This window comes from Protopterus annectens, chromosome 2.part0 (assembly GCF_019279795.1).
Source record: "Protopterus annectens isolate FY-2018-M chromosome 2.part0, PAN1.0, whole genome shotgun sequence".
Taxonomy (NCBI): Eukaryota; Metazoa; Chordata; order Ceratodontiformes; family Protopteridae; genus Protopterus; species Protopterus annectens.
The window spans coordinates 951,102,822-951,115,120 of NC_056728.1; the positions used below are offsets into that span (position 1 = coordinate 951,102,822).

At 37.4% G+C, this 12,299-nt stretch overlaps 1 protein-coding gene across 1 annotated transcript in view; it reads left to right on the forward strand.

Moving 5' to 3' along the window:
- ADAMTSL1 (ADAMTS like 1) overlaps positions 1-12,299 on the forward strand; it is a 4,128,157-nt gene that overhangs the window by 175,339 nt on the left and 3,940,519 nt on the right. The window lies entirely within an intron of this gene.

The following is a 12,299-nucleotide window of genomic DNA, read 5'->3' on the forward strand; positions in this document are numbered from 1 at the left end:
GGATTGAATTGTGTTTATCCTTTAAGACCTTTATTAAAAGAGGTAATTGTTCCCTTCTACTCATCACTCATTAGACCCATTATAGAGTACAATGCCCCTTTTGGTTTGTACCTCACAAAACATCTACAACAACTGGAAAGGCCACAGAAATACCTCACAAAAAGGATTACCAGCCTCAAGCAGATGCCCTATGCAGACCATCTCAAAAAACTCCAGCTTTACTCTGTCGCATATCGCCTACTCAGAGGCGATCTCTGCCTGACATACAAAGCTATGTCAAACCCAGAGCTGTTGGACATGCTCCACTTAAAGAAATCCCAATCCGTCTAGGGACCTAAACTTTGTCACCACAATAAACAGAACATGCTAGAGGGATAGGTTCCTGTCCCAGAGACTTCCTATACTCTGGAACAAACTACCTATCCATATAAAACAAAGCTCCTCAGTAGCACTCTTCAAGAAAAATCTTGATGATTGGATGGGAAATAGAAAATTCAGCCCAGGGATCACCTTTGTGGCTCTGCTCGACAGTGGCACAGGAAAATAATTTTCTTGGGTGGCAAAAGCCAGGGTACCATTTGGCTGGGCTTATATAGGCCCTAGGGCCAATAGCCTAGTACCTACCTATTAACCTATTATTAGAACAGAAACTTAATCATGTCTGATTGGTCAAGCCTCCCTTTAACTTTATCAATGAAAGTTGAATCTGATTGGTCAAGCTTCCTTCTGATTTTATCAATGAAAGCTGAGCCTGATTGGTCTGTTTTCTTTTTAAATGGATATCTGTGAATGAGCTAAATGAGATCTGAAGAATGCATTTGACAAAAATGATCATATTTCTTTGCTTTTAACACAGAGCTTTTACTTTCTATTGCATATGAATATTAAAATTGTTTGTGTTTATATTGTTTTAGTACTTTATAGTGGCAATGCTACATACGGCCATCTGTATTTAGGAGCTCTACATTTCCATGGTGCTTAACTTGGTAGGTTTTGCTTGCATTTGTTTTTACCAAGTTTACTTTAACAGTTCCTGCACGTATTACGTTTTGGATTGTCTACTATATCTTCAGAAGACTAAACCAATTGGATCACCTAGTTGACAGATGCCAGAAGTGATGATAAATATAGCAAGGGCTCAATCATTGACATTTACAAAATTCCTTTATCTGGTAGGTTGGGAAATATGGATAGGTTCAGGATGATCTGGAAAAGGGAACTAGTTGCGGCTATATTATGGAAGTGTTCTTGATACTCATGTATGCCACATGATTTATTTTTGTTTGGCAAAATGTTAATTTAAATACTTGTATATGTAAGCTAGGGTCCACAGGACTTTTCCCCATTTCTATAAATTAGTTTCCCCTCACTTCACAACTGTTATTAATAGGAATAATGGAAATAAACTTCTCATTTTATGAAAAATAACTGTTCGATTTATTAATGACAATTGCCAAGAAATGTGTCATCATGGATAACTAGAAACTGAGGAATTCTGCTTTGATGCAGGAATTTCTGTAACTCACACAAGAATCTCTGTACAGACTTGGATACCTTGAGTGATGTTTTTCCTGTAAAAGCACAACTAAAATTTCTCCAATACCTAGTTGCACACAGGATAACTAGATTGCAGCGTCAAGCACTGTCTCCATAGATATAAACCAGATACTCCTGACATTGATTGATATTCTCACTCAAGCTGTCTAATAAATAAAAAAGGGTCTGTTGCCATGGATCTGAACTTTCCCACTGTCTCTGTTAGCAGCCTGTGTGGATATGGACATTGTTAGGGAATTTGAAATTGCCTTATGTTTACTGACAACCAGTTAATTCTCAAACAAACTGATGTGGTACATGAGAGATGTATTTACACATTATCACTGGAGGCAAAGTCTTACATAAAAGTACTCCTAATGTCAATAAGGTTGTCTGTTGTACACGCTGCACCCATTACACACATTTCAAAGCAGACATATGCTGAGGTGCTTAAATATTACCTTCCTAAACCACAAAGACCTCCTAGATGAAGTACACATAACAAATACACTCAGCAACCCCAAGTGCACTCTTACAAAACAACACGGATATCAACACATAAAGCTACATCTCATGGAGCTTCTACCTCAAAGCCTATAAGGCAAGCCACCACACAATCCAACATTCTAGTCATTGGAGACTCCATTGTGAGACACACTGATGTCCCTCTCACCAGGCTGAGCAAGGCGAAAGTCACGGTCAGTTGCTTATCAGGGGCTAGGATCTGCAGCATTACTCATGCACTCAGGTCATTGGACCACAAGTAGCAATATGACTCAGCTTTAGTCCATATGGTAGTAAATGACCTGAGACATACTAGACTATATGAACAGAGACATCATGGAGCTCATGGAATATGTCTCTCAAACTAGTATGAGCCTAGCATTGAGCAGCATTTTACCTTCTCCAAGGATGATGCCAGAATATAAATAAAAGATGATTGTCTTTAATAATTGGTTTAGTTTCTGGTGTCATTCTAAGGGGGTACAATATTTGTCAACATGGAAGGAGATGGTCAACAGACCACCCTGTTTTGCCAAGGATGGTCTGCACCTCTCCCCTCTAGGCTTTCAAATATTACCTAAAAAAATGTTTTCTTCCCCCATAGTGTCTTTTTTACGCAATGTCAAACTGAAAGTACTTCCAACATAGCAAATCAAAACCAAGAAAATCTAAAGGTGTTACTGCTCATTGGTAGCAGTCTAAACCAAAAACTCCACTCCATGGAAGCTGTCTTCACCATAGAGAATTCTGATGTCTGTGCAGTCACAGAGACATGGTTTTTAAACATGCCAACCAACAGTGTAAGGTTATAACACCTTCCACAGATTTAGACCAGCTACTTCACAGGCAGGAACTAGAGGTGGCGGTTTGTCTATTTACATAAAAAATAAATATACTTCAGGGCTGTTCAAAGAGGACAATGCATTGAGCAGCTCCATGTTCAAATCACCATAGGTAAAATGCAATACCACGTCCTTGCAAGCTGTAGCCCCCCCCTCAATGGCACAGGAAACCCATGCCAAGTATTTAAACTTATTAGAAACACTAACAATCCAACTCAATATCATTTCATGGTAGATTTTTAATTATCCCACTATTAACTTGGAGTCCTATACAACACCAAACATACAGGCACAGACTTTCCTGGATTTTGGAAACACAAACTCCCTGTACCAGATAGTCAATACACCATCCAGGGATGCAACCACACTGGATGTGGTCCTCACTAGTATGGGAGACTGCTGCACATCCCCTACTGTATTGCCTTTCCTCGTAAGATCAGACCACAAAATGGCTTCCCTTGAAGTAAAAATAAAACCTGGACCCCCAGCTAAACCTGGAATATTCAGGAACTACTCTAAGGCTAACCTCCTTCTATTAACTTACAACGTGGCAATTTTTCAAGCCCCCATAAACACTGAGAACACTGATGTCTGTGCAGAACTGCTCACAGAAACCCTGTATAAGCATGTTGATAGCTGCATAGAGGCAGCTGTACACACCAGGAAGAAATACAGAACTAACTCAAAAAAACAAGCCACCCTGCTGGAATCATAAAATCAACTGGATGTATAACAGGAGGAAGAAAATCATGGCAAAAATTAGGAGGTGTAGCACCCAGCAGGATAAAAACACTCCCATCAAACTAAACAATTCAAGAAGACAAATAAAGTCTACCAAAGCCAAATTTGAGGTAAGTGTGGCCTCCCACGCCAAGGAAAATCACAAAGCATTTTTTAGCTATGTCCGCAACCTCAAAGACAATACACAATTGTGTGCAGAGCTTATTATAAATGGAGCCACCTATAATGAACCAGAAGATATAATAAACCTCCTGGCTGCTAAATTCAACTCCAGCTTTACCCCTCTCTCCCCCTCAACCTTCCCTCAGGAAATACCATCAAATATAACTCCCCCTACTATCACTAGAGAACAGGTCCTTAATGCTTTTTGTAAGACCAGTAGCACTGCATCAATTGGCCCAGACAATATCCCAGGATACTTTCTAAATAGCATGAAACATGACCTATCAGGGCCTCTGGAATTACTATTTAACTGTAGCATCCAAACAGGCTTTGTGCCTTACATATGGAGAACAGCAACAGTCATCCCCCTACATAAAGGTGGGCCATCTACAGACCCTGGAAACTACAGACCCATAACTCTCACTAGTCTTGCATGTAAAGTCATGGAAAGAATTATCAAGGAAATGATCAGCAGAGACATAGAAAACCTCCAGACACTGGACCCAACCCGGTTTGGTTTCATTAAGGGCAGATCGTGCCTACTCAACTTGGTGGACTTCTTTGAGAAGGTAACCAAAGCAATGGATGAGGGAAAAATGGCTAACACTGCCTACCTTGACCTGGCCAAGGCATTTGACACAATACCACACTTGGGTATTGTTGACAAAATCAGGAGGTTATGTACAAACTCGTATGTCACCCGGTGGATAGCCAACTGGCTCACAGACAGGATTGAGGAAGTCAGAATTGGGGAGGCCACCTCTACAAAGATGAGTCACAATGGAGTCCCTCTGGGATCAGTCCTTGTACTGCTCCTTTTTGGCATTTATTTCTGTGAAGTCAAGGCCAATGTCAGTGATCTCGGACTGACTAAATTTGCAGATGATTGCAAATTAGGAGCTGTCATTGAATCCCACACACACAAATGTTCACCAGGATGGGCTGACACAGATAAACAACTGGTGTCAGAACCATGGACTAAAACCAAATGCCAAGAAATACATAATAGTATCCTTTGGGAAGTCACCCACCCCTGGTAATTATCATATTGACAACACAGCCCTTAGAGCTGACCCAGAAGTCAGGGACTTAGGGACACACAGATAGTAATCTAGCCTTTGACCATCATAGGTTGATACTAGGCTATCGACCCTAGGGCCTATACAAGCCTAGCCATAACAATTCCCTGCTATTTCTTTCCACAGTATTTACTTCCCTGGACCTCTGTCTAGCAGGGAGACTGACATGATCCCCAGGGTGAATTTCCTATCTCCCATATAATCATCAAGGTTCCTTTTGAAGAGGGCCAAAGAGGTGCTCTGCTTAACATGTATGGGCAGTCTATTCCAGAGTCAGAGGAGTCTCTGGGTCAGGAACCTATCCCACCAGCATGTTTTGTTCATTGTGTTAAATGGCTGATGATTTAACACCCCATTTTGAAATTAAAAAGTTTAACTAGGTATTTATATATATATATATATATATATATATATATATATATATATATATATATATATATATATATATATATATATATATATATATATGTGTGTGTATACATACACTGCCTAACATATTATATACAACTTTACATATTTATATAAATATACTTACTTAAAAACATTTACATACTTACATATTTATACATTTTTAACTATATGTATAGACCATGACAAATTAATATTAATATTATTGAATATTTAATGGAGTATATTGATTTGAGGTTTGTTAAATTATCAGCCATTAGTGATTTTAACTGAATGTGTATAATCTTATATTTTTATATATACATGTTTCTATTTTTATATATATATATATATATATACATATACACCTTTTTCAGGATAATCGAATAGGTTATCAGCTTGCTGTGTGCAACATATACATTATTTGTACAAAATAATTAGTTAAAAAATGTTTTTGTTCATGATTAGAGAATTGTAGGATAGTTGAAGTTTTATTACATATGACTTAACCCACAATTTTAAATGTTTTTAAATATTTTTTAAGCTTTTTAATGGTTATAGCATTTTAAATCATCCAATGTTACACATGTAATTTAATCAGCTGTGGTGTTTGTATTCCCGGCACCACAGCCCTAGGATATTTATTCCAGTTGTTGTGTGTGTGGGTTTCCTGTCTGAAGAAGTCCCACAACTAGGTGGGATGAAAAGCGCTTAACCTGTACCTGTTATTTACATTTAATTCATATTAAATTGGTTTATTTAAATCTATTCGTACTACTACTTCGTGCTTTTGGGTGAGTGGTACTCTGCAGGTCTCAGCTATTGGTTTGAGTTGTTCCTAGTTTGATTTTGTTTCACAAGATTTCTTTAAGTGTAGCATGTCCAACAGCTCTGGGTTTGACATGGCCTTGTATGTTAAGCAGAGATCACCTCTGAGTAGACGATATGCGACAGAGTATAGGTGGAGTTTTTTTAGACGATTAGCATAGGGTATCTGCTTTAGGCCTGTGATTCTTTTAGTGAGGTATTTCTGCGGCCTTTCCAGTTGTTGCAGATGTCTTGAGAGGTACATATGAAATGAGGCATTGTATTCTATAATGGATCTAATGAGGGATGAGTACAGTGGGACAATGACCTCCTTTTTTCTGGATAAAAAGCCCTTAGTGATGAGGTGTGCCACATAGAATGATTTCCTAACTGTTGTGGCAATGTGGTTATCGAAGGTGAGACCTCTGTACACCTGTGTCCCTAAGTCTCTTATCACAATTTTGGTGTTTAGTGTACTGCCACCTATGTGGTAATTCATGGGTACATGTTTTTTCCCAAAGGGGATAACTATACATTTCTTGGCATTGAGCCCATGGCTCTGGCACCAAGCATCTGTTTCTGTAAGGACCGTTTGTAGAATATCCACATCATTTGGGGCTTCAGTAATGGCTCCCAGTTTTCAGCCATCTGCAAACTTTATTAGCCAGAGTCCCTTAGTGTTGGCCTGTACTTCAGAGAAGTAGATGCCAAACAAGATTGGTCCCAGGAGTGAACCCTGAGGTACTCCACTTGTCACTTGTCTGGAGCTGGATTTGGAGTCAGCTACTTTTACAGTGTGGGTTCTGTCAGTAAGCCAGTTGGCAACCTATCGAGTGACATAAGGATTAATGCCCATGTTAGTAAGTTTATCTATGATTCCAGAGTGGGGGATGGTGTCGAAGGCCTTGGCAAGGTCCAGATAGGCTGTGTGGACTGCCTTACCCTCGTCCATGACTTTGGAGACTGATTTGAAGAAGTAAATCAGGTTCAGGAGACAATCACGTGTCTACTACAGTGAAGAAATCATTCTGTATTGCACAACTTATAAACAAACATATGACATCTATGTCCAAGGAAGTGTTTGTTCCATTGTGTTTGTCATTCATCAGACCTATCATTGAGTACAATGCCTGCTTTGGAATGTACCTAACCAGGCATATTCAACAATTGGAATGTCCACAGAGGTTCCTCACTAAAAGAATACAGGACATAAGTAAAATGCCCTATGCAGACCGCCTCAAGGCCCTGTCCCTGTATTCTGTCTCCTACAGGATGTTGGGGGAGATCTATGCCTGGTTTACAGGGATTTGTCAGACCCCACTCTGATGGACCTCCTGCATATCCACAAAACAAACACCACCAGAATTACACATTCTAATGACGTAAACCTAGCCTGTGATATAAATAGGACCTTCTGGAAAGGCAGGTATGTATTCCCTGTCTATGGAACAGGCTTCCCATCCATGTAAAGTAGTAAAGCAGAGTTTCTCCCTAACTTAATTCAAGTGTAACTTGGACAATTGGGTGGGTAGCAGGAAATGCATGCCTGGTTTGGCACCTATGTCTCTAACAGACACAGGCAACATGTAAATGGTTCATCTCCCAAGCCCCTGCTTGTAAATCTTTCATCTCCCAAACCCCTGCTTACACTTATCAAGGGTATCAGAACATATCAAAGATTTGGGATTAATGGCTAGGCTTCAAAAGACCCCTGTGGTCATTAGCCTAGTAAATACCTAGGATCCTAACTAATAAACTTGGGACTAGCAGCAAAGAATCCATTTTTTTTTTCTTTTTCAAATAGCTTTTTATTGAATTTTACAAAAAAGGACAATGAAACAATATGGCATGACAATACAATCAAGAAAAAACAAAATTAAGTACAAAGTGAAACAAGAACGTCATGAATATATACATTTATACTGTAGTCCTCTTATATACCATAAGCTGTAACAGAAAAAGGGGGAGGGGGAACAAAAAGAAGAAGAACTATGTGCAAGATTATCAAACATATATACACAAGAAAAGATTACCTAAAGGTTATATAGGAGGTGCTACTATAATTTCCATAGAAAGGAACCAAGTAATTCTGTAATAAAGGCACAAACATACAAGGATGTAGATCAGGCTAGCCAGGTTGAGAAACTGAAGCATCTTGGATACTAGATCATACACTTTCTAATCTCCCTGAAAGACATCAACAATTATTTTTCATATTTACTTGTAAAATACTCACTTATTTGGGTTATTAATGAAAATGTTTTGTGAAGATATGTACTTTATTGCTAAATTCTTAAGGCCGCACCGGGAAAGTTTAGTGCGATCTAACCAGTTTCTAGTTATATAGAATTTGGTCAATAAATATAAACTGATGAGTGCATGAAGCTTAAATCTAGGTAACCTAAGATCAGTGACATGCAGGATTGCTAGAAAGGGTTGATTTTTGATAACTCATCTTTTCTAGTCTAACTTTGAGGGAGCACCCAAGTTTATATGTGTGACTACAGGACCCAGGAATGTGTAGCAAATCCACTTGAGGAAAGGAGCAGCAAGAACATGACAAGGATGTATTGGAATTACATTTATTTAAGATACATGGTGTAAAATAAACATTATTATTTATCATTAGTTGTGCGTAAATCAACTTTTTAAAAGGAGAAAATTTCAGAGTTAATTCTATTGCTCTGAGTTTTTGGTCTTTACTAAGATTACTATCTTGCTGATTCCAGTAGTTAGAAAAAAGTATTGCCTTCTGATGCCTGGAGGCCTTCAATAGTTTATAAGTATTAGATATCATGTGTTTACTTCTGGATAGACTTTTTATGATTTCCAAAGTAGCAGAGATGTTATTTTCAAAATTTGATTCATCTGTCACTACTGCTTTTAGGAGTTCTCTGATTTGGCGAAGGATGATAGTGTACTTCTGACCGAGTTTTAGCTCTTCCTTAATTTCACTCATTGATTTCTCCTTGTGTCTATATATATCCCAAATGGTACAATTTCTTAAGGGGTACTCAAGTAAATTAATCATTTTGTTATTTAACCTAATATTAGGGTTCATATGTATTGGTTGTAATAAGTGAAGAGTATTCTCTAACTCCATGAACTTTATTAGATTCTGGAAGTCTTTAACCCTTTGCTTCATGGAGGTATAAATGGGAATAGAATTCAGGCTTTTAAATGATAAGAAAGGCAAGGCTATAGGGTTAATATTGATACTAATCACGTGTCTATGCCAGAGTTTGATCCATTGAGGGAGCCATACTTTATGTACCTGATAAAAAGTGGAGATTCATATAACCATACTTGCACATATTCTCAAGTAATAGAGACAAAAGTCAGGCAAGCCTAGACCACCTTGTAGTTTAGGAAGGCATAATTTCTGATAACTTAATCTAGTCACCTGAGGCAACCATATGAACTTAGCCAACTCTTTGTTAGTCCTTTGAAAAAAAGTATTTGGGATGGTTAGATTTAAAGTATTAAATTGATAAAGTAACTTATATAGGACATTCATCCTTATAATTGCAGCTTTGGACAGGGGGGATAAATCTAGTTGTTGCCACCTATGCAAGTCCTGTAAAATACCCTACCATACCTTCAAGTGGTTATTCTGGTACATAAACTGAGAAGTATGGTCAAAATGTATAGCCAGATATTTAAGGGAGTAACTCATTTTGAAAGGGGATTCTGCGAACAAATACTCTTTATGACCTGACGCATTTATGGGGAAAATCAGTGATTTCTTTGGGTTTATTAGATAGTTCGAAACTCCAGAAAAGGAGTCTATTGTACCAGCTAATCTCCTAATGTCTGAAATGGGGCATTCAAAATAGATGTTTAGATCATCTGTGTAAGCCGATAGACTTGTCTTGATATTTAAAGTTTTAGGGATAGAGTGAAATGTGATATGGGATATTGAGAGAAGTAGGGCCTCAAGGTAGAGGTTAAAAAGATATGGCAACAGGGGGCATCCTTGTCTCATTCCATTCCATATTTGGATGGGTTTAGATAGGGTCTTATTAATATAAAGATAGGTATGTTTTGCTGTAAAGGTTTTCAATAGTGTTAATAAGGCTTTTAGGGATATTGAAATGAGACATGGTTGTACATAAGAGCAGCAAAGAATCTTCAAATAAAACATTAGTCAGTACTTTAATGCAGATTATGGTTTCTTAATTTCTCTTATAGTCAATATGTATTTAAGGACTAACTGATGTACTTTTGTTGCAGGTGTTATAACTTAATTGACCATTTAACCTTTTTATTATTACCACCTATAAATCCTGTATTCTGTTTTTCTTTGTTGTTACTATGTAGTGTAAAAAGGGTTATAGTTTTATCTGTCACAAAAAACTATATTTTTCTACGATAAAATTTTGTTTAAAAAATAGAGTGGGAGACAACACTAAGCAAAAGACATTAACTATACTATAAACTATACAAAAGTGCTGGTGAGTCACCAATAAAAGACATGAGTTAGCTAAAGAGGACCAAAACAGAGATCAGAGAAAGAAATAATAATGCATCTTTTATGAAAGATGAACTCCAAAGAGCCAAACTAGCAAGAATGAAATGGATGCTGTGCCATGGAAAAGATGAGATAAATCACCAGAGAAATTAATAGGCCCAGACAAAGTCTGGCATCAATGTAGGTTGGGGGGGGGGATAGGAAAACAGCTTCAGCAGTTCACCTGATAAAGGTAGTCAGCAAAGTAAAACACAGGATGAAATACCTGATGATAATTCAGATTCAGCAGATGAGTAATGCTGGACTTCAAAAAGAATTCAAAGAATGAAGGGTAATATCAGGAATTCACAACAAACAGTCCAAATGCTAGTAAAAACACTAAATGAAGCTAAAAGTAGTACACAGGTAACCAGTGCTGAAACATGCAAAACACACACACACACAAGAAAATGAGGTGCGAAAATATAAGAACAACATTAAAAATGGTAAAATAAACTTAACAGAATATTTGTGCAGTGTTGGACTTACATAAACAAAACTGTATGCCATTTCATTAATAACTTTCAAGAACAAGAGTAGTACATGACTGGATTACAAGAACAGAACTGAAATAATGAATATATACATAGTATAATAAGTGTTACTCTGACTGACATTATCAGTGTACATAGTATCAAGTGCAAAATGGAAGAGCAACAGAATTAAGATAATAAACCATTGGTAGGAGAGATGGTCAGTACATCTAAAAGAAGTGCAGAAGAGATGTGCGATGACCTTTTTTTTAAGACGCTTATTAATATATATCTCAACTTATTAGCAAATACATGAGCAAACACTAGAACAACTTAATGTATGGAACTGCTCTACAAATAGAGCAGAATAGTACAGTTGTAAAACAGTGGACATAAAAAAATCAGTTGAACATACATAGGAAGTGTTGGTAAGAACTCTATCTCATTGCTGATGAACCTAACATTAAATTATGAGGGGGGGCATATCCTTTCTATTGATGTAAATGAAGGTTAATACTGTAACTGTCTGTAACCTTTATTCATCAGAAAATAAACGTGAAACATAGTAGAAATGCTGCAAATGAATGAAATCTGCACAAGAAATTTCTCATTGCATGGCAACAAAGCTAACAAAACACAGTGTGAGTCTCTTACCCTATGTATTTGGTAACAAACATTCAGAACTGCCAGTGCATTTAACTTAATAGTTTTTAAAGGATACCAGGGTTAATTTAACATGCTAGCAAGCACCACTCTAAGGTACAGGCTTCAACGTGTGATTCTGACACTGTTATAAAAAGAGTGAGAGTGCATTATCCACAATATTTCTGTTTTCTTTGCAGTGATGTCATTTTATTGTTGGTGTATATGTGTAGCAAGCTGGGCAGGGGACCATTTTTGATGATTTTATGAGCTCAACTGGATATCGCAGTCAAATAATTCCAGCAATTTGTGATCACTATCATCTGAATAGATTGCAAAATAATTCACTTGGCAGACTTTTTAACATATGGAATTGGTGCAACAGAAAATTTGTAGAAAGTGTACATCGATTTAAGGCTGCAAAGGATTAAATGAAAGTAATATAAGACATGTTTCACTGCACTGATGAGATGGTTATCAAACATAGTTTGAGTTGGTATCCTGATATAGTTCTGTAGTCATTGTATAACAAAGGTGCATACAATTTAATGCACAGGCAGCTGAAGTTTTCTAGAAGGCCATTAATAGTTGGATAATGTAGTGTGGTTTGTTATCA